We start from the raw sequence: 21,432 nt of genomic DNA on the forward strand, positions 1-21,432 counted from the left end.
TAACACATACGGTATTTGAATAATTTCAGTGGGACCATATATATATCAAACATTACTTTGTCCCAAACAATCCCATCAAGAATTGGTACTGCGGAAATGTTCAAAAAGGACAAGTCTCTTCCAATCTTATGTGATGAAAAATGTGGTTTCAAAACCTCCTCCACCTGTTCAACTGCTGATCTCTCTGGAAGAAAATGACCAAGTATTAACAAGAAAAAAGTAATAACAAAACCAATCCAAAGCAGAAAGGCTCGGACAGTCAAGGAAAGCCATACATAGTTCCATGGAAAAATTAAATATGTTTCTTTAAGCCAATGTATTAGCTTACGTGCACCTGACAGGTCACCTGTCGAAGAGGCGAACGAGTCCGATAGACCGTTGTTAAAGTCAGCAAAGTAACCAGAGGCAGTTCGTGCAAATGGCGTAGCCGGGGTCAATGGTGGAGTTGGTGTTTCCTGTGGTGGCACACTGTAGACATCGCCATCTGTCTGGCTTGTAGTCGAGGTGACTTGATCAAATGTTTCTACATTGCTTGTTGTTAGTGGAACTAATGCAAGATCATCATTATCCACCCTCCCCAAGCTCGGAGAGGTATCAGTGTTAGTATACACAACTTCTAGCGGAACTATTTCTCCAGTAGTGAGAGGGATTCGGGCACTACTGGATGTTCCTCTTGGTCGGCTATGCAGAATCGGCCACATGCTATAGTTTGACATTGTCAATTGAAACAAAACGATTTTCTTTGGCACCTGTCAACGGTGGTAGAATAATAGTTCTGGTACCGTGTATCCCCAGTACAGGGACTGGTGCCCGATAAAAAGGGCCAAATTATTTTTTCAAGGCGACCTTTTCACGTACAAGATCCCCAACCCTGGGAATCCAGCCGGTAGATGTTACAGGCACATCCTTAATTCCTGTGGAGGCAGCACTTTTAGAAGAGTTATCTTCAAGGAATTGTTGTAATTCCTGTAAAACAGTGACACAGTCATTTATGTCAAAAGGTGTTTCTGCTGCCTCCACGCCAGGACCATCAAGATCCGGAACAAACATTTGAGATCTGAACAGGCACTCATATGAAGTACGACCCCCCCAGGGACCTTCTAGGCAGGTTATTTAGTGCTCTCTGAACTCCATACAGGTGTGTTAGCCACTACGACCCGAACCAAAGACTCTGGCTGTTAAGGATTGCTTTAAATCACTGTTTAATCGATCCACAACACTATTTCCCTCGGGATGAATGGAGACGAGTACTGCAGTTGGACCCCCAACAAAGCCATGGTATCCCTGAATGCCCTTGAGGCAAAAGCAGGGCCCTGGTCCGAATGGAATGCCGCAACTGCATATGTACCGATAAAGACTCGCAAATCTTTAATAACAGTCTGAGCGTCAGCCGAGCGTTGTGGCTACACCCATACAAATCTGGAGCATGAATCAACAGCGACCAATATGTATTTGTATGCACTATCAGGAGTTAGTGGACCGCAGTGGTCCAAGTACACACACTGTAATGGTCTGTTGGAAATTAGGAGGGGTGTCTGTGGGGGGCGCTTGGCCGTGGAAACTTTAATTTGTTGACAGATGTCACAGCAAAGGACATACTGCTTAGTCTCTTTGTAGAGACCGGGCCACCAATAACGGCCCCTGTAAGAGTGAAATTGTAGCCGCCACACCAGCATGTGCAGATGCCACCCCCTCATGCGCTGCTTTGATCAATTGTGGTCTTATATCTTTATTGGGGATGTCACGTATGCCTACGCCTGTAATTTTTACTTCAGCGTTCAGCATACTTCCCATATAGTATTGATATTTGTTAGGGAATCCTTTAGGATAAGGTGTACCATCAACAGTAGCTTTTATGGCAGCCAAAGTGTCTGTGTCTGGTTTGGAACTCGAACGAGTCACTGCAGCTACAGTGGCTACTGCCACTGCTGACTTTGCGGCTTCATCTGCCAAAGTATTTCCAGCAATGTGTATTCCAACGCGCTGGTGTCCAAGTGTATGCACAACATGGACTTTTGGTAGCGTCTCTTTCAGGTCTGCTACCTTCCCCCACAGGAGCCTGTGTTTTATGGTGTTGCCTTTTGAATCTCTGAACCCATTCTGGTGCCAGTAATGCAGGTATTCATTAAAGGACTGGACGCAGTAATATGAATCACAAACAATCAGCGTAGGCTGCGTTGGATCAGTATGTTCTAGTGCCATCAGTAGAGCTTTTAGCTCAGCCAGCTGTGCTGTACAATCCCCTAAGGTTTGTGTATAGGTATGTAGGGGACAGAATTTCTCCCCCTACATATAGCCACTTGCGACTGCGCAAGCAGCAGAGTATTGATGTTTAGTTCCAATCGCTGGTTGCACAGAGCCATCAGTGTACATGACTCTGTGATATTGATCGATAGGCAAGGAGTTCACTGGAACTGGATATTCTACTTCATATTGTAGAAATTCTTGGGTTTGTAATTTTGGATCAAAAACGTAGTCTACATCAGTGTCTGTTAAAGACGTAGCCCATTGTATCCAACGTGGATGTAGTGCTTTTGCGTTCGGAACGCTAGTTTTTGTAACAGCCTCTAGGGCTGGAATCGGAGAAACAACAATAATGGGTTTCCCTTGGGCAAGAGGTCTTTCTTTAATAACAGCCATCTGTACAGCAGTGAGAATTGTTTCTGTGGGTGCAAAGCGTTGTTCAGCTGCTGAATACAAATGTGATTTGTATGCAATCGGGATTGTCTCACCTTCATTAAATGTCACATAGGTGAAACCGATGGCCCCAGCTATTACCCTGATGACCAAATGTGTTTTGTTGTCCCTTGTGTGTAAATGTTTTGCTGCTAGCATGTCTGTCTGCAATTCTCGAAGAGTGCATGTATGTTCAATTGTCCAGAATTTACTTGAAAAATCGGGATGTATTAATTCATATAATGGTTTTATGCGCGTTGAATAATCAGGAATGTATGTTCTGCCAAAATTTAGGAAACCCAACAACGATTGAAGTTTTTTTATCGTATTCGGTGGTTGCAATTGCGCACATTTGTCTCAAAATTGTGGCACCAGGCTCTTCTCTTCACTCAACAGCTCATATCCCAGGAACAGGGCGCTGAGGAAGGCAATTTTTGTTTTTTTAAAGGTAAATTTGAAGCCAAGTTCGGCAAACCCTACAACAATGCGGGCTACTCGTCTTAAATGTTGTAGCAACTCATCATCCGTGAGATATATATCATCTACATATGACAATGCTTCAGGGTCAATCTCGTGTAAAATGGCAGTCACACGAGCCGCAAACAGTCCTGGGCTGTTCTTATACCCCTGAGGCAAACAACAGAATTTTTTCTGTGAGCCTAATGCGCTAAAGCTTGTTAAGTCCCTGCTTTCAGGCACTATATTCTGGCAGAAGAACCCATTCGAGATGTCTAAAGTTGTTTCGTATTTTTTTCGCACTATGTTGCTCATTACTGCAGTGCTATGTGAATTATTTTGTATAGCATATGTACGTGTATGTCCGTTTAAGTGTCTGTTGTCTAAGACTATTCTGTATGAATGGTCCGGCTTAGCTACAGGAAATAAAGGGTTGTTCATCGGTGAGACACAGGGCACAATCACACCCTGGTATTCTAATTGTGTAAGTATCTCTCTCACCGGTGCCCTTGTTTCATGTTTTATTGGATACTGCAGTTGTGGCTGAGGTTCACTTTTAATGGCAATAACATTATATGGAGAGTCCCTATCCCATCCCACGTGATTTCTATATAACCCGGTTCCCTTTGCTAGAGCCCATTTTATAGAATAGGACTCAGCGAGTTCCTCCGGAACAAGGGGCGAGAAAAAAGGTTTAATGACCTCTTCTCCATGTAGGCAGGTGCGGACAAAGTCAGGCGGCCAATCTTGTTCAGCCAACAAGATGTCATACACTTTGACTACACGGTCCCAAATGATTGCGTGTATCGTGCATTCAATGTCTCCTTCTAATTGTAGTGTTACTTTGTATACCCTATCAGGCTCGGAGACACGCATGTCCGCTGTTTCTACTTGTATAAAGTCATCAGTTGCTTTCACCTCCAGATGCTCTAGAAGATTCCGGCGAACTATTTTGACCTCCGCTGCGAAGTCTAGCAATGCTAGAGCCCAGTTCTTGTTCTTCAAGAGGACCCTCTTCCTGTGTGGCATGTTGAACTGAGACTGCTGACACTTTTTTCTTTTTAAATTGTTGTTTTTGTTGTACAGGTTTCTCTTCCTTTTTAACAGAAACCTCCGAAGAGCGTTGTGATTCCTGTCTCGGTTTCACGTACTCTGTTCTTCACTCTGATCGTCCACCTCTCTCATTTCTTTTTTCCGATGAGTCCTGAAAGGAACGAGATTGGCGTGTGTCAGTACATTGATATCTATCAGGCGTTTTTATATTATCTCTATTCCTGATATTATACCTATTCTGTCGGGTCTCTGTACGTGGAGATTCTCCCCTTTCTTTTTTAGGCGTTTGTTGCTTTTCATCCCAGCGTTTCTTATTACCCTCAGGTTGTTGTTTAGTATTATCTTTATTAATTTTACCCTGAAATTGAGGTTTTTGTGGTCTAGCCCCAAGGCTATCTCGACCGATACTCGAATATGTTTCTGCTATTATTTTAGGCAGCTTCCGTTCCTGTTCTTGTTGCGGAACATCACAGAGCCACATGCGCACTGCAAGTGCAACTGCTTCCCCTTTAAGATTACTTAGGATTATTGAAGAAACTGTGGCAACATTGCCCATCAGTTGCATTCCCAAATCTAGGGCCGGGGCAGCTCCGTATTCATCTTGAATTTGTTTAAGCACTTCGGGTAAATTGGCAAGTGTCGGTGTACCGTGTGCAGTTGTATAGAGCGCGGCAAATACCGTGCCCATGTATTACAGTTTTCAACTGTAGGGACCATCCCAAAGGGCAAGCACATAGTTAATATTCTATGTTTATCCTGAGGTCCCGCATGGGGAAGTACTGCTTCCAGAGTATTAATTTTTTGTGCTAGCCAAAACGGAGTCTCCTCCCGTTTGGCTGGGACCTTACCCATAATTGAATGTACAGTCACCGGATTTATACCTGGTGTTACTGCATGTGGTTGTGCTGAAGCAGCACGCCCTGGGTTTGTATTTAACGTTTGCATCACAAATTGCACCAATCATCTGTATAATGCTACTAATTCAATATATGTATGTATGTATGTATAGTGTATTTATAAAACGCGTTCCGGCCTGAGGGCATCGAAGCGCTGACTAAGGTGAGACTGTGCAGCCTCTGCCGAAAAAAAGAATCAGGGTCCAGACTTATCGTGGAAAAAGCCAAGTCTTAACCCGTTTTCTAAAAGTGAGGTAGTTGTGCTCTCTCCTAAGTTCCAGCGGGAGTAAATTCCAATTCTTTGCAGCTGCGATAGTGAAGGCATTATTACCCCACTTCGCATTATTGTTGCGGCTGACTTGAATTTGATGGGCGCTGGCAGAACGCAGCAGTCTTTCAAGTCTGTACCACTGTAATTTGGACGTCAAAATACTTAGGTCCAATCCCATGGGTGGCTTTATGGGTAATACAGAGAGTTTTAAAAGTGAGCCGTTGGGCTACTGGGAGCCAGTATAGACGTTTAAGGCTATCTTTGGCAGAAGCCAATCGTGGAAGGTCCAATAACATTCTAGCAGCTGCGTTCTGCATCAGCTGCAATTTATTAAGGGATCCTTTGTCCAGATTGAGCAAAAGGGCGTTACCGTAATCCAGTCTGGACAGGACAAGGCCAAGGTAGCTGTGATTCTCCATTGTTTTTGAATATAGGGAAAAACAGTTTCTTCAAAATCCACATGCAGGTTTTAACGGTCTGATTGACCTGGGGTTTGAAGGATAAATGGTCGTCAAAAAGTAGTCCTAAATTCCTTGAGGTGGGACCCAGAGAAGGAGGGGTGCCACACTCTTTAGGCCACCAGCTTAGAGACCACTGTTCCTGCTAATACCCAAGCAGAGAATCTCAGTTTTTTCACAGTTCAGTTTTAGCCAGTTGGCCTTCATCCAACTATTTACAGCTAACATACAGGCGTTAAAACGGGCCGCAACTTCCTCCACATTTTTATTGATAGGAATGATGAGTTGTGTGTCATCTGCGTAAGAGGTAGGAATGAAGCCAAAGGAGCGTATTAATTCTGCCAAAGGGGCAACATAAACATTAAATAGAGTAGGGCTGAGAGACGAGCCCTGTGGAACCCCACATGGCAAAAGATAAGCAGGGGATCTAAAATCTCCACTGCTTACCGTAGACCACCTATTGGTTAGGATGCATTCAAGAAGCTTGAAAGCTTGATCCCTGACACCAGTATGATATAGTCGTTCTAACAAAATGTGGGGTGCGATGGTATCAAATGCTGCTGACAAGTCCAGCAAAACCAGAAAGACACCCTGGCCCTCATCTACCAATCTACGAATGGTATCTGATGAAGAAATGAGAGCTGATTCAGTGCTATGGGAATTCCGGAATCCATGTTGAGAGAATATATAAGCGTTGAACCTCAGCTACTGCTAAATTCGCATCCGCAGGATGTGGTGTATATGTGGCCAATAAAGGCCAGGTAGGACCGTCATTACTTAGTGGACCTAACCTAACTGGTAATATTGTATGGGGTAGGGCGCCATCAAGCCAATTATTATGGTATTGATAAGATAAAAGTATCTCTAAGTATGCGTACGCCCTGTATTGTCCAGGCGCGTTCGCAACTGTATATGTGTGAAATGTATTTGAGTTCCCATCAACTGCTGGAAATATGACCCAAGAGTAAAAAAGCTCTGTTCTATAAGCTGCGTAACGTGACTTGACCTCCCTGGGCCTTGAGGCCATTTGCTAATAAGTGTGCTGTGAGAGGTTGTCTCATGTTAACAGCTATTTGTATAACCTGGGGATTTGCCGTCATAAAAACACTAAGAGTTCAGAAAAGGCACACCAAGATGGTTTTTTTTCCTTTTAAAGTTCAAGCTTGAACATCTGCCAGCTGAAATAGGATTACCTATACGGCTGTGGTGGAAATCCTCAGTACCACAGACGTCTCCGTATACGGAACTGAGGTGTCATTATATAAAATGAGACTGAGAGGTTCCGGTGGACCCGAAAATTTGAGCCTGACCAAACGTTGGCGGCGCCATGTCGCGTAGGCTTTCATTATCATAATGAGACTACTGGATTTTGAGCAGCAAGATCGTCCACAGTGTGGGGGACTGAGTGTGGCCCACGATGGATGACACTTGCCGCTCCAAATCTGGGTTTTGCTCCGGCTAACTAGCAGTGCCTCATCTCTCCCAAATGGTAGGGACAATTGGGCAGCCGAGCGCATGACATATCGGTACTTCTCAGGGAAGTCGTGGTCACTCAGGACACAACTGGTTCTCTCATACACAGTGCGGTCTCATATATAAATGACAATAAAGGCAGTATAAGTGTTAAAGATTGGTTTAATAAAACAACTGCATTTTGGATAGCAAAGCGTGAGCTGCAATAACCAGAACTACACAACACAGTAATATTAAAATAGTAACGATGAGAGTGAAACACGAGAATAAGGCTATCATAGTGCCGCTAGAATCTATGGACTATTCCCTCTCTAAGTTTTATTTCGAGCACAGCATGTTAAGCTCTTAAGCCTGCCTTTCAGGTTTCCCCGGGAGGACATCAACCCTCATACCTGAGCAAAGGGCTGTAATCTGCGTCAGCATCTGCCACGGGGCATTCAGCATACAGTTGTGGTTCCCTGGCTGGAATCTCCCTCTTGATGTGTACTAGGACTAGAAAGTGTTTTTATAACTAACACAACAGATGTTCAAAGAAAATGTCCCTACGTAAGGATGTGTATTTTCTACGAATGTTGGAGACTAAACTTCTACCACGTATACCGGCAATGTACCAGACTGTAGCCTTGACTGAAGCACAGGGCGATCAAGAATGCATTGTTTGAGAACACAGTGCTGAACTAAGCTAAACAGTTTGATAAAAGAAATTAAAACAAGACCGTAAAAACTGGTTATTGTAAAATAACAGTGCAAAGCTAAATAAAATATATCTAGGGCAAAGTGCACAGCGGCCTAGTGTATTAAACTAACGTGCATGGAGCTATATTTAAAATGGCTACATAACACAGCTACCTGTTCCCAATCCCACATCCCTCTCCCCTCACCCATCCAAGGCACATTTTCTGACTCACATGCATCCACATCAACAGACACAATTCGCAAGGACAGGCATAAGGACCACAAACGCCACCATCGCCTGCACACACACAACATTCAGATGCAGACATGACAACATCTACTCCCTACACTGACTCCCCCACCACCTCCCCCTCACATGCACTATACCACTCACACCTGCAGTCTCCATCTCGTCAGTCCTAGGTCCTGCCACAAGTGCCCTCACTGCCACCGTCACCACAACATCATCAGACCCACATACATGCACCCGATACACCACATGTGCACTCAGCATGACTGTCAACACCCCCACATGCAGCACACCCACCCTAGCTGCAGACACCACCACAACATTCACTCACACACCTCCTCTGCCTTCTCCCTGTATCTCCTCCCTCCTCCTCTCACTACATCTAAACCCCCACAGTCACCCACCCAACAGTCACCCAGCACACACATGGCATCCAAGCATGCACCTGCACCCAAATCACCTCCATGTACTCACCTCTCAACCACTCCCTTTACCTCCACTCCCATACCTTTCTGCCATGACCATCCCCGTGCCCCTAAGAAATGTTTTCTTCTTGAATTTTCCCTGTTCCCCACTAATGAACTTTTCCCTGCCCCCCCCCAAGCACCCTGTTACCTCCCCTGGTCATCACCCTGTCCCTCCCCCTCCTATGACTTCCACCCCTACCAAGTCCACAGTCAACCCTCCCACGCCCAGACCCAAACCCACTCTCCCAAAGTCAAAGCCCAAACCACCTCCAACCAAGCCTAAGGACCCCCCTCCAAGCCCAAAACTAAGGACCCCAAGACTCCAAACCCAAACCACCACCCCTGGCCCCATCAATACCCCTGCCCAATGGATACCAGCAGTTGTCAGTGAGGAGTCAAGTTGGGCCCTCATTCTGTGCCAAGCATGCAAGGGGCACAATGGACTTAATGGACTGGGCCTTGGGCCCCATTGTACATAGTTCATTATGGTGCTTGTAATGTTTTCATGTTGATATATATATATATATGTGTATATGGTAACAACCTTGTCCTGGCTTTCCTTCCACATGTATGTGTGGTGTATATGCGACTGGGCGTATGTGAGTGTGTGTATTTCTTTGTGTCTGTTGGTAGGGGTGTTTGCGTGTGTGTGTGGGAGTGGGAGTGGCTTGCCATGCGTGTGTATTGTGTGTGTACTAATATCCTTCCCTCCAGTGTGTGCTAGGTGGGTGTACTTACAGTTGATGTCTTTGTTGCCGTCGCTGGTCCTGGAGTTCAATAGCTAGCAGGAGCATAGGGAAGACTTGCAAATCGTGTGCCATTGCACCAGCGGACGTGGCTGTGTTCCTGAAGGTGAGTGTTCCATTTTGAGTGATTTGTTTCCACCAGGCTTTTTGTGGCAGTGTGACCGCCCCAGAAATTCTGGCAGTGTATGGTTTTGTGATAGGGTCGTGGGAAACAGCCTCACCGCTGGCCTGAATGTGCCTTCCGCCGGGCGCAGTGGTCCGTCTGCGGTGGCGGTTGGGGTGGCAACTTGGCTGTGTTCTGTTGGTTCTATCCGCAGCAGTGTGACCTCCACTGTGGCAGTCCATGGACCGCCAGACTCATAATGACCATCTCAGTCCCTTTTTTTATGGAGGAGTATTACTTCATATCTTCATAAAACAGAATAGCACTTAAATAATGGTGCCAATTCAGAATAAAGGCAAAAAAAGAGAAAAGATTATAAAGAACCATCATAAATACATATGAACAATAATCAGAAAGTCCTCAATGTACGAGGCAGGCCTGGTGTGTGGTGGGTACCTATGGTACTTAACCTCATACCAGGTCCAGGTATCCCTTAATAGTACAGTGTAGGCATTGTCTAGACGCCAGGCTCTCTAGAGGTAGCTGTGGATGAACAGCCAAGGCTTATCTAGGAGGCATACAAAGCTCATGCAATATCACTGTAGTCACACTTAGTACTTATGCTCATGAAAGAAAACACTCAGTGTTACAAAAAGAAAGATTCTTTGTGACACAAATACCAAAAATACCGTAGAGGCTATACTCCCTTAGGAGGTAAGTAATATACTAATTATATACACTAGTATGCAGCAATAGGCACAAAAACAGTTAGAAAATAGTGCAATTAGTGAACATCACAATAGAGAGAAATAGCCCTAGGGGGAGCACAAACCCTATAGTAACAAAGTGGAATGCAAGAGTCAGTCCCCCACCTAGGTAAGTGGAGTGTGTACAGGGGACCTGGGAGCACTAGGAAAGCCCAAAGATAAGTACCACAACCCACCCCAGCGAAGAAGAAGAATGCAAAGCCCAGAAGAGACTGCAGGACACCAACAGTGGATTCCTGTATCATAGGACCTGTTGAAGAAGGGAACCAAGTCTAAGAAGAACAGCTGAACCCAGGAAGGGCAGGAGCCCCTCCCCACCAGACTGAAGGTACAAGAGGTGGGTCGACGATGAAGAAGGAGTGTCAGCACTGCACCCAAGAAGACAAAGTTGAGTTCCTGGAGGATGCAGGTGATGTCACACCCCAGAAGGAGGATTGTAGTCGGGTTTGAATCTTCGGATTCCACCAATAAGCCATGGCACACGCAAAACTCACGGTAAGCGGAAAGTAGAGCTTCTGGGGACCAGGAAGGACCAGGTGGACTCTACCCAGGAGGGGGGAGTTATAGAGGACCCTCAGTAACACAGTGAACCCACAGAATCCCAGGCAGCACCCACAGGAGTTCCACAGGACACATGGACACAAAAGTCACAGAAGAGGCACATGCAGCACTATGAAAAGGGCTCCCACGCCGCAGGGAACCATTCAGGGAGCTGTGCGTTGCAGGATGGAGTGCTGGAGGCTGGAGCTTCATGATGTCTGAAGATCTCTGGGAATAAGTGGCAAAAAGCCTTGGCAGCTGCAAAGGACTCGGTGCACAAGAGTACTGTCCTGCAGGGGCAGGCAAGGGCTTACCTCCACCCAAGTTGGATGGATGGAAGAGAGGACCGTCACAACCACTTCAGTCCACCACCTGTGATGTAGGATCCATGCAGCTCAGCAGGAGAGGGGATCCACGCAGCTTGTCGTCATAGTAGTTGGTGCCTGCAGAAGCAGGGGAGTGACTCCTTCACTCCAAGGGAGATTTCCTCTTCCTTCTGATGCAGGCTGTAGATGAGCTGTCCTCAGAGAATGCTTGACAGGGGAAATGTTGCAGTTGCTGGAAGGAGCCATGGATACAATGTTGCAGGAGGCATCTTGTTTCTTTGTTGCAGCTTGTCGGGTCCTGGAGTGACCAGATACAGGTTTTTTTGGTCAGAAGTCGAAGTGGAGGTTGTAGAGGAATCCTGCTGGAGTCTTGCAATCTGAATCATAGAAATCATCCAAGAGGGAGACCCTAAATCACCTTGGAAGGGGGATTGGTCACCTAGCTGGGTGATCACCTATCAGGAGGAGACTCTGATGTCACCTGCTGGTACTGGCCACTCAGATGCTCCCAGAACTCCCTGCCACTGACATTGAATCCAAGATAGCAAAACCCAGGGACAGACTGGAGGAGCTCTGAGCACCCGCTGGGGTGGTGATGGACAGGGGAGTGGTCACTACCAGTTCCTTTGTTCAGTTTCACGCCAGAGCAGGGACTGGGGGTCCCTGAACTGGTGTAGACTTGTTTATGGAAAGAGGGCACCATTTGCCCCTCAAAGCATTACCAGTGGCCTGGGGAGGCTATCTCTCCCAAGTCTGTCACACCTATTTCCAAAGGGAGAGGGTGTTACACCCCTCTCCCAAAGAAAATTCTTTGTTCTGCCTTCCTGGGCTTGAGCTTCTCAAGTAACAGGAGGGCAGACACCTGTCTGGGAGATGGAAGCAGCTTGTGCTGCCCGGACACCCTCAGAGGCTATAAATGGAAATACTGTGGGTCCTCTAATGAACCTCCAGAGTGCATGCGATCTTACAACCAATGCTTGCAAAAGCGTTGGGGTATGATTCCAACATGTTTGATACCAAACACGCCTATGTTCGGAGTTACCATGATGTAGCTGGACATAGGTATTGACCTATGTCCAGTACACGTAAAATGGTGTCCCTGCACTCACAAAGTCTGGGAAAATGGACCTGGAGTTTGTGCGGGCACCTCTGCTAGTGCAGGAGTGCGGTCACACACAGGTGCTTTGCACCCTGACAAGGCCCACAATTGGGGTGACTTATAAGTGACCTGGTGGAGGGAAAAGTGGCAGTGAAAGAGTGCTTGCAATGGCAGTCCTGCAGAACCCTCTGCTTGGGCTCCCTATGGGTGGCAAAATATATGCTGCAGCCCATAGGGATCTCCTGGAACCCCAATGTTCTGTGTACTTAGGTACCATATACTAGGGGCTTTTAATGAGGTACCAGTGTGCCAATTGTGGGATGACATACATTTCCAGCAACCAAGTTTAAAGGAGAGAGCATAATCACTGGGGTCCTGGTTAGCAGGGTCCCAGTCAACACAGTCAAACATACTGACATACAGGCCAAAAGTATGGGTAACCAAGCTAGAAAGAGGCTTCTTTCCTACACTCAAGCTATAGTTATGTCATATTGTCAAGTAGCAACCAGTTAGAAGATCCGATATATACCCCACTTGACCGGTATCCTCATTCTCTTTAACTCAGATCCATTTGGGTGATTATCAATTATTGCAAACTCCAGCCTACACAGAAATATAAACTCCTGCCACAATCATATTGAATCAGGCGCTTCTTTTTTCAGCCAGGCTCAGGCAATCACTAATCTTGCAGAGGCCACTGCAAAATGAAAAGCACCAGCAACCTCGGCCAGGACATCTAGGGCATGTCCAAACAAACCAGTTTTTACATCGGGTCGATGTTAGACTTACACAGTTGGTTTATCAATACGAATACTTTGTGCCAGAATGGTATTACAGAGCCATTGTTGTTAAAATATGAACTGTATTGGAATCTGATGTATTACAATGAAAACAACCAGATGTTTCCCTAAGGCCTCACCTATAAAGCTTATATTTTGTTTAAAAGCTTGAACGAGTGTGCCTTAAACCAGGAGACACTGAGAGCACCCTGGGCCAGCATGTCAGCTTGTCGTATCTCCTAGACATTACTCTGCAAACTTTGGCCCATATTTATACTTTTTTTGCACCACATTTGCGTCATTTCGTGACGCAGAAGCAGCGCAAACTTACAAAATATAATTGTATTTTGTAAGTTTGTGCCACTTTTGCGTAAAAAAGTGACACAAATGCGGCGTAAAAAAATATAAATATGGGCCTTTGTGACCACTTAACAGCAAGTATCTCAAATTTATTAGATTTTTCTCCCTGATGGCCCAGATTCCAATAGAATGTGTGTTTTTTAATCTTAGTAATGGTCTCAAGAAATTAATTACAGTTCATGTCAATATCACTTTCAGGAAGATGCTGTATACATTTTCTTAACTAGAAAAAGCTGAATTCCCCCATCTTAGGGAGCCTAAAATCCCTGCTTATGTCATGAATTGATGAAAAGATAACTTTCTTAAAGAATTGACCCAAATATTACATTTTAGCTATACTCCAACATTTAAGAAAGCTATTGTTAAAAATGGATGAAAATTGGGATTATTATGTATCAGTGTATATTGTTGGAACATGGGTACCTGACATGTGCCTCGAAGAGCCTGTCAGACCTGATGGTAGACTAATAGCATCTTCTGCCACGTATTCTTAAAGCAAGCATTGTCGACCACTCCTTGATCTGGCTAAATGGTCTTAAAGATAGTCGGGTGTTCCGGAAATAAGCTTGCAAAGTCCCATAGCCAATTCAAGCATTACGGTCAATATGATTTTCTTTTCTTCTCATAAAAGTATTAAAATTTTGAACACCTGAAAATATTTAAACTTGTTAGAAGGCCACAAACTTAGAGCCTAATTATGAGTTTGGCTGTCTGTGGACCACCATGGTGGAAGCAGCGGCCCAATTGACATTGATCTGGCAGTCGGACCGCCATATTACAACTATGATGGTTGCAGAAGACCGGCAGTGGTCCTCCAGCACTGCCAGGTAGGACAGACCACCATGGTCATGAGGAAGCACAAACTGGCCTGCGGAGCCTGTGTTGCTGTCGGACTCATTACGAGGTTGCATAACGCCATTGTGACCGTGGCGGTCCAACCACCACGTATCAGAAGGAGGAAGTGGACAGTATAAAGGGAGACACTCACCTGCAGGAGGGCTTGAAAAATCTACTCAACTACTCGCTATGACAAGTTCTATTTTGTGAGGCCGAGCTAATTTTAGATCCTACTCGCTCCTTCTGGTGAGTGGACAAAGAACAGGTATTATGTTCAGTCAGAAACTGAATTAGCAATTAAAATGCCTTGTCTTCTTGCAATACAAATACTTTTCATTGTGACTGCAGAGTTCCAGGATTTTGTAAGGTGAACTGTGCGACCTATGTGAAATGAAAGGCTGTTGGTAACAGGTGTTTCCTAACACACAACATTTATATAACTAAGTAAACTTTACAAACATTTCAAAATATCTTTCAGTAGCTGTGAAAGACCATTTTTTGTACTTCGGTGTGATGAAAAAAATATTTTAATAGGATGAAAAAAGTCAGAACACTTTACTTGGAGATGTGCAAATGATAATTGTTTTCTGAAACTCAATTTTCATAGATTATTGTTCGTAAAATATATAGTTTTATCAGTAAAGCTGCAAGTTAGTGGGAAGGTGTTTGGACATTTCTTGGAAATGTGCTGTCTGTAAATAACAGTGAGCTACCACTTCATGCTTTAGTAACATATTTATTAAAACTGAGTGTTTACAAAAACTGAGAAACACTCCTGCCCCAATGCAAAGCTATTAGTAAACTAAGAGACAAGGTATGCATGGATGATGTCTACCCTATATGTAGGCTAGATTTATTATACATGGAGCAAACCGCCGCCCACCATGCGGTCACCGGCGAATGACCGCCCCGCGGTCAAAAGACCGCGGTGGCCATTCCAACTTTCCCGCTGGGCCGGCGGGCGCCCTCCAAAAGAGCGCCCGCCGGCCCAGCGGGAAAGCCCCTGCAACAATGAAGCCGGCTCCGAATGGAGCCGGCGGAGTTGCAGGGGTGCGACGGGTGCAGTGGCACCAATCGCGATTTTCACTGTCTGCTAAGCAGACAGTGAAAGTCTTTGTGGGGCCCTGTTAGGGGGCCCCTGCACTGCCCATGCCAGTGGCATGGGCAGTGCAGGGGCCCCCAGGGGCCCCACGACACCCGTTCACACCAGCCTGGTTCTGGCGGTGAAAACCGCCAGAAACAGGCTGGCGGGAAGGGGGTCGGAATCCCCATGGCGGCGCTGCAAGCAGCGCCGCCATGGAGGATTCCCTGGGCCAGGGGAAAACCAGCGGGAAACCGCCGGCTCCCCTTTTCTGACCGCGGCTTTACCGCCGCGGTCAGAATAGCCCTGGAAGCACCGCCAGCCTGTTGGCGGTGCTTCCGCTGCCCTCCGCCCTGGCGGTCAGAGACCGCCAGGGTTGGAATGAGGGCCTTAGTGTATTTGATAAAGCAAAAGAGGATTTTTTACAGCAGAAATGCTGAACTCACATATTTGAAGGTTCACTCATATGTGAGAATGAAGAAAAAGGCGACTGTAAAATATAATATTTGCCTAGGATCACACAATTTGAAACCTGTTTCCCGGTCAAGTACATTGCACTTAGGTCGAGTTGATTATTCAAGCTACTCGACCTGCAGGTCCAGTAAGAATTTGTATGATTTTTCAAGGCCTACCTGCAGGCAGACTTACAAATCCGGTGCCACCATCGAGCCCTTCATAAATGGCATGCTGCTGCTCCTGCTCATCTAAATACAACAGCAGTGAGCATGCTTGATAATAAATGTGGGTGATATTTTAGTGTTGTGACTTACCCAACCCCATGCCTCCAGGGATTCCTGTCATGCCATCTGTTAGACCTGGCATCCTTGGAGTGGTCTTCTTTGTTTTTTTGTCTCTACTTACCATGTTTTGACTGTGTGCTGGACTCTGTTTTTGCTGTTTCTGGTCTTCTGGGCACTTTACCACTGCTGACCAGTGCTAAAGTGCAAGTGCTTCTTATGTAAAATATATGTGTAATTGGCTTCTCCATGATTGGCACATTTTATTTACTAGTAAGTCCCTAGTAAAGTGTACTAGAGGTGCCCAGGGCCTGTAAATCAAATGCTACTAGTAGGCCTGCAGCACTGGTTGTGCCACCCTGCCACCCACATGAGTAGCCCTGAAACATAGCTCAGACCTGCCACTGCAGTGTCTGTGTGTGCAGTTTTAAACTTCCAATTTGACCTGGCAAGTTTACCCACTTACAAGGCCCAAACCGTTCCTTTGTATACATGTAAGGCACCCCTAAGGTAGCCCCATGGGTAGGGTGCAGTGTATGTTAAAGGTAGGACATGTGTTAGTGTGTTTTACATGTCTTGACAGTGAAATGCTGCCACATTTGGTGTTCACTGTTGGAAGGCCTATCTCTCTCATAGGTTAACATGGGGGCTCCCTTTAAATATCCTTAAAGAGAAGTTTCCCTGACAGCAGATAGAAATATGGAGTCTGGGGTCTCTAAACTCACAATCTAAAAATACATCTTTTGAAAAAGTTGGTTTTGAGAGTGTCAGTTTGAAAATGCCACTTTTAAAAAGTGGGCATTTCCTTGCTTTAACCATTCTGTGACTCTGCCTGCTTGTGTATTCCCTGTCTGGGTCAGATTGACAGTTGGGCTGTTTGTGAATCTCCACTACACAGTGACACAAAGGGAGCTGGGGTGTAGCCTGCATATCCTGATGAGCCACCTGGGCTAGAGTGGAGGGAGGAGTGATCATTTACACCTGAATGGGCTGTGCCTGCCCTCACACAATGCATTCCCCAACCCAGTACTGTAAGTCTGGAGCCAGGCCTGGGCAAGGCAGGATCTTGTGAATAAACAATGTACTTTGTGTAACAACAACGTTTCCATTGTTTTCTATTGAGTAAGACTCTTTTTATGTTAAAAGTTCATATCTTGACTTGTGTATGTTGGATTTTTGTTGTATGGTCTTGTGTCTGTGTGTTGGTAAAAATACTTCAGACATTGCCTTTGAGATAAGCCTGGCTGCTTGTGCCAAGCTACCAAGGGGGTGAGCAGGGGTTGTCTTAAGAGTGTAACACCCTTACTCTGACTAGATTGAGGGTCCCTGCTTGGACAGAGTGCAAACTGACTACCCTCAGGATGCAGGATGGCCAAGACCTTCTCCTCTCAGGATGTGAGTTGTAAGGGAGGAGGGACCACCACCAGCCTTCTGGACATGCAGCTGGTGCCTGGATGCCATTGAACGGACCTTCCCCCTTTTTCCTGATGTCGTCCCTTATGCGCGGGGTGGGGCCTACAGAATTTACTCTGTCATCTATCCTTTGTCACATTTCCATTTTCCTAGTGATTGTAGTGTGCTGGACTAATACTCCAAATAAATGTGGCTCTACTCTTATTTCCAACCACCATGACTCTTAACTCGTCATCAGTGAAAAAGGGATTTTTCTGGGGTGACATGGTGGTGCTAAGGGAATGGATTGAAATTAACAGGTGAAGGTGAGGTTGTGAAGTTGGGAAGTGCAAATGGATTTGCCAGGAAAAATTATGTGTGAAGGGTGTGGTATGTGATGTGAGAAAATTGCATTGAAGATGCAAAGGATTGTGGTGTGTGAAGGAGTGTGTTTTATATTGTGCTTTGCAGGTGTGTTGAGTGTGTCAATGTGTGTCAGCCGAGTTGTTTTCAAATCTATCCTATGTGGTGTTGTGTAGTACTGTGGTGACCACGAACCGCCGTGGTTTGGACCGCCATTGGTTGACCGCCATGGCTGATCCCCCACTTCGACTTTTGACTTGTAGTATGGTCAGTGGTTGGTCGACGTGCTGTCAGTGCTGGTGGTCGGCCCACCTATTTCACTCCCTCCAGGGGACTGGCGGTCTTGACTTTTTGGCTGACTTTTGTCGGTCTTGCTTGTGTAACCCGTAATATGGTGGTCTATGTGACCGCCAACATGATGGTCTTTTGGCTGCCGCCACTATAGTGGTCTGGCAGTCTGGCGGTCCTACCGCCACACTCATAATGAGGCCCTTAGTCTTGCATAGAATACATTGCTAATTCAATATTTTAAAATGTTGTGAATATGGACAGATTTCTTATTCCTGTGAGATGGTCTAATTTTAGTTGTCAGACTAATTCAAAACGTTTTCAAGACATTAGTCAGATTCATGCGAGACTAGTACTCTTGAATCGTGGTCTCAAGCTAGTTATAATGGTGGTTTGAATGCTAGAAAGCTAATTATTTTTTGGGATGTCAAAATGACCACGCTTCTGCTAAATAACACAGAGCTTTGAGAAGTTATTGCCTACTTCAAGCAGTAATCACCCGAAGCCTGTATTAGATTGTATTGTGTCCCATACTGCCTCCTCGATAGTACTCACTAGTTGAAACCAATTGTAAATGTTCCTCCTTAAGCTCAAAAAGGCACCTTGATATACAACTGAAATGCAGCTGTTTTCCTTTAGAACTTGCTTGACCATTTAAATCATGGTTTCTATGAAAAATCATAAATGGAGTCATGTGTAATTTGTTTTTACATGGATCTTGGTCCCGATATCGATTGATAAGATCAGTAAGTAGGTTCCATACTATTTCTTTGGGACATTATTGCTCAGGCCACTTTTGTTTATCTAATTTGTTCTGCAAAATGTATATATATTTTTTTTTTTAAGTGTAACTATTGACTTGAATTCACCACCAACCCTGAAATGGGTAACATCTTGAACTCCTACAAGACTACCAGCAAACTGAGCCCTGGAGCATGTGGGGTGACCTAAGGTAGCGAGAAAATTGCAGTACTGCGACTAGGACAGTTGATTTTTATGAATGAGATATTATATAGAAATGTGTCATCTGGGAATGCCAGTGGAATGTGGTCCCAAATTTCCCTGGCATATAGAAAGCAAAATGAATTTGTGTGCCGTTATATTGTGTGGATCACACAACTTAATTTTGCCCATAATTGCACTTTTAATGGAAAACTCTGGCTATTGGGGCTATTAACTTTTTTCAAAAGATGGGCAGTTTCACAGAGAACTTTTTATGGTACAAATTGCAAAATTATAGATGGAATCCCAAAATGGAATCCCTCCCTTATAAAGCTCTATCTTGAGCTCTGTATGCAATATGCTGATGCACAATTGCTCTCGGAGGCCAGTTTCTTCTGTGGCTTTACCTAATTTGGCATAGTTCTGTTCAATACTTTTCTGTAGTTTCCTTTAGTTTTAGGATTATGGCACAGAACTGGGTGGGAAAGTACCTACAGATTGTAGAAACCTGGACACTTCACAATTATATAAATGATATGAAACCTGATTGTCTATTCTAAACAGAAGAATTTGTTATGTGCCATTTCAGATATTGCATGATATATACAAGCTGCCATGAAGTCCAGGGAACTCATTCTAGACAAACATTCCAAGACCTTGTTAGATTTGTGCAGTGGTCACATTCCATCTCTAGTGAGGGATGAATAATCTCTAGTGAGGGATGAATAATCTGTAGAGCAGTAGTAAGAACTTTTTCCCCAAGAAACAACCTCCCTACTGAGCGACAAAAGTGTGCAGTCAATAGCAGAATATTTTGTTTCGAAGTAAAGCTGGGGCGAAGATAACTTTATGCCATCGTACCCTAACTAAAACTGTCTTCACTTCACCACAGGTATATGTGGAGAATATAAAAATGTTTTAATTCATAGCAAACGTAGGATACTATAGAATAAATATGCATCCAACATATAAACGGAACTCAAATGCTGCCTACCCTTACCTTCAAACGCTGCACTGCTTCCAGTATGTACATTGCTGAGCTTCATACCTTGTTTAGGTACTGGTTAGTGCTGATATGTACTGCTACTGCATGCTGCTGTGGAAAGTGTATTAATTAACTTGCTTGTAACTGGGAGAGCAACCAGTAAGAAGTACCCCAGTGATTATCTTTCTATTGACATTACCGTAGACTTTTATTGATATCTGAAAAAGCATTCCCTGAAAACTGTTAACTCAGTAAAGGTGATGGGGATGTTATGACCTCCAGCCAATCCTGACAGCACTAGTGAAAGAGGCCTCATCTCCATGTCTTACACCCATTCCACTGGGCACGGTGATGGAGTAATGGCTATAGGTTGTGGGTGTATGGCATGGCCAGCTACTGTGGAAGGCCATGTCCTGTTCCCCAGGAATGGGAAGCCTGCATGCGGGTTGTGGGGAGAGGCAGGGTCGGACTGGGACAGAAAAAATGCCTAGGCACGAAAATAAAGTGGCCTCCATTGGTGACTCGGATGCCTAAAAAAAGTGACACACAGTTATAAGTAGGGGAGTTTAGATCTTGTAAAAAGACCGTGTAAGAGTATTTTACAAGGTATGGGAGACTACATGCATGTATGCTTGTTGCAGGCAATATCAGATTGAATATCATGGAAATCAACAGTAAAAACCAGATTACTATGCCATAAAATAGGCCCACAAACCTCCAAAAATGGTCCACAAACTACCCTGTCAGGCCAGCCCCTCAGATACAGCCTGATTGCCCCATAGGACAGTCCGACCCTAGGCAAAACCCATTCCTAGTGCCCAGTACCTGCTGTGCATAACCAAAGGTAGTGCCCTAAGGATGTTAGGGTTATTTAATCCCACCTCTCACTAAAATACAAAAATGAAAATGCCCCAGAAAAGTACTACATTTGAAGTCAGTATTATGACAGTGCTGGAGTGGCTCACATGACTAATTCTGTTAGTCCTTAAGTAGTGTCACAGACATCAAAGTCACAACCTGCTACTAACAAGCAGCCTCTTGAATTAATGTACAATTTCTTGTGTCTGAATGATTCAACTCTGCACATGTATTTCTATTTCTCGAAACATGAGCTCGGCATGCAGTCCGTGAAAACAAAAGCCAGCTTAATAAAATATATCCCTCTAACCCTCTACCCCATAAAATATTTACCCTTTATACTGCTCCTAGATAGCCACACTGCACCCTTTAACTACGGGTATGGGGGGACTAATGTGAGAGTGAAGATCAACAGGACATAGCCCAGTCTACAATAGAACCTTAGATGTCTGCTAAGCAAACAGCTTGACTATGGAGACTGCAACCGCGCAGACGTCACCATCCATATTCTGAAAGCTGTGATAAATGACCTCTCATCATTTGCAGGTCTGGGG

This window comes from Pleurodeles waltl, chromosome 11 (assembly GCF_031143425.1).
Source record: "Pleurodeles waltl isolate 20211129_DDA chromosome 11, aPleWal1.hap1.20221129, whole genome shotgun sequence".
In the NCBI taxonomy this organism is placed as follows: domain Eukaryota; kingdom Metazoa; phylum Chordata; class Amphibia; order Caudata; family Salamandridae; genus Pleurodeles; species Pleurodeles waltl.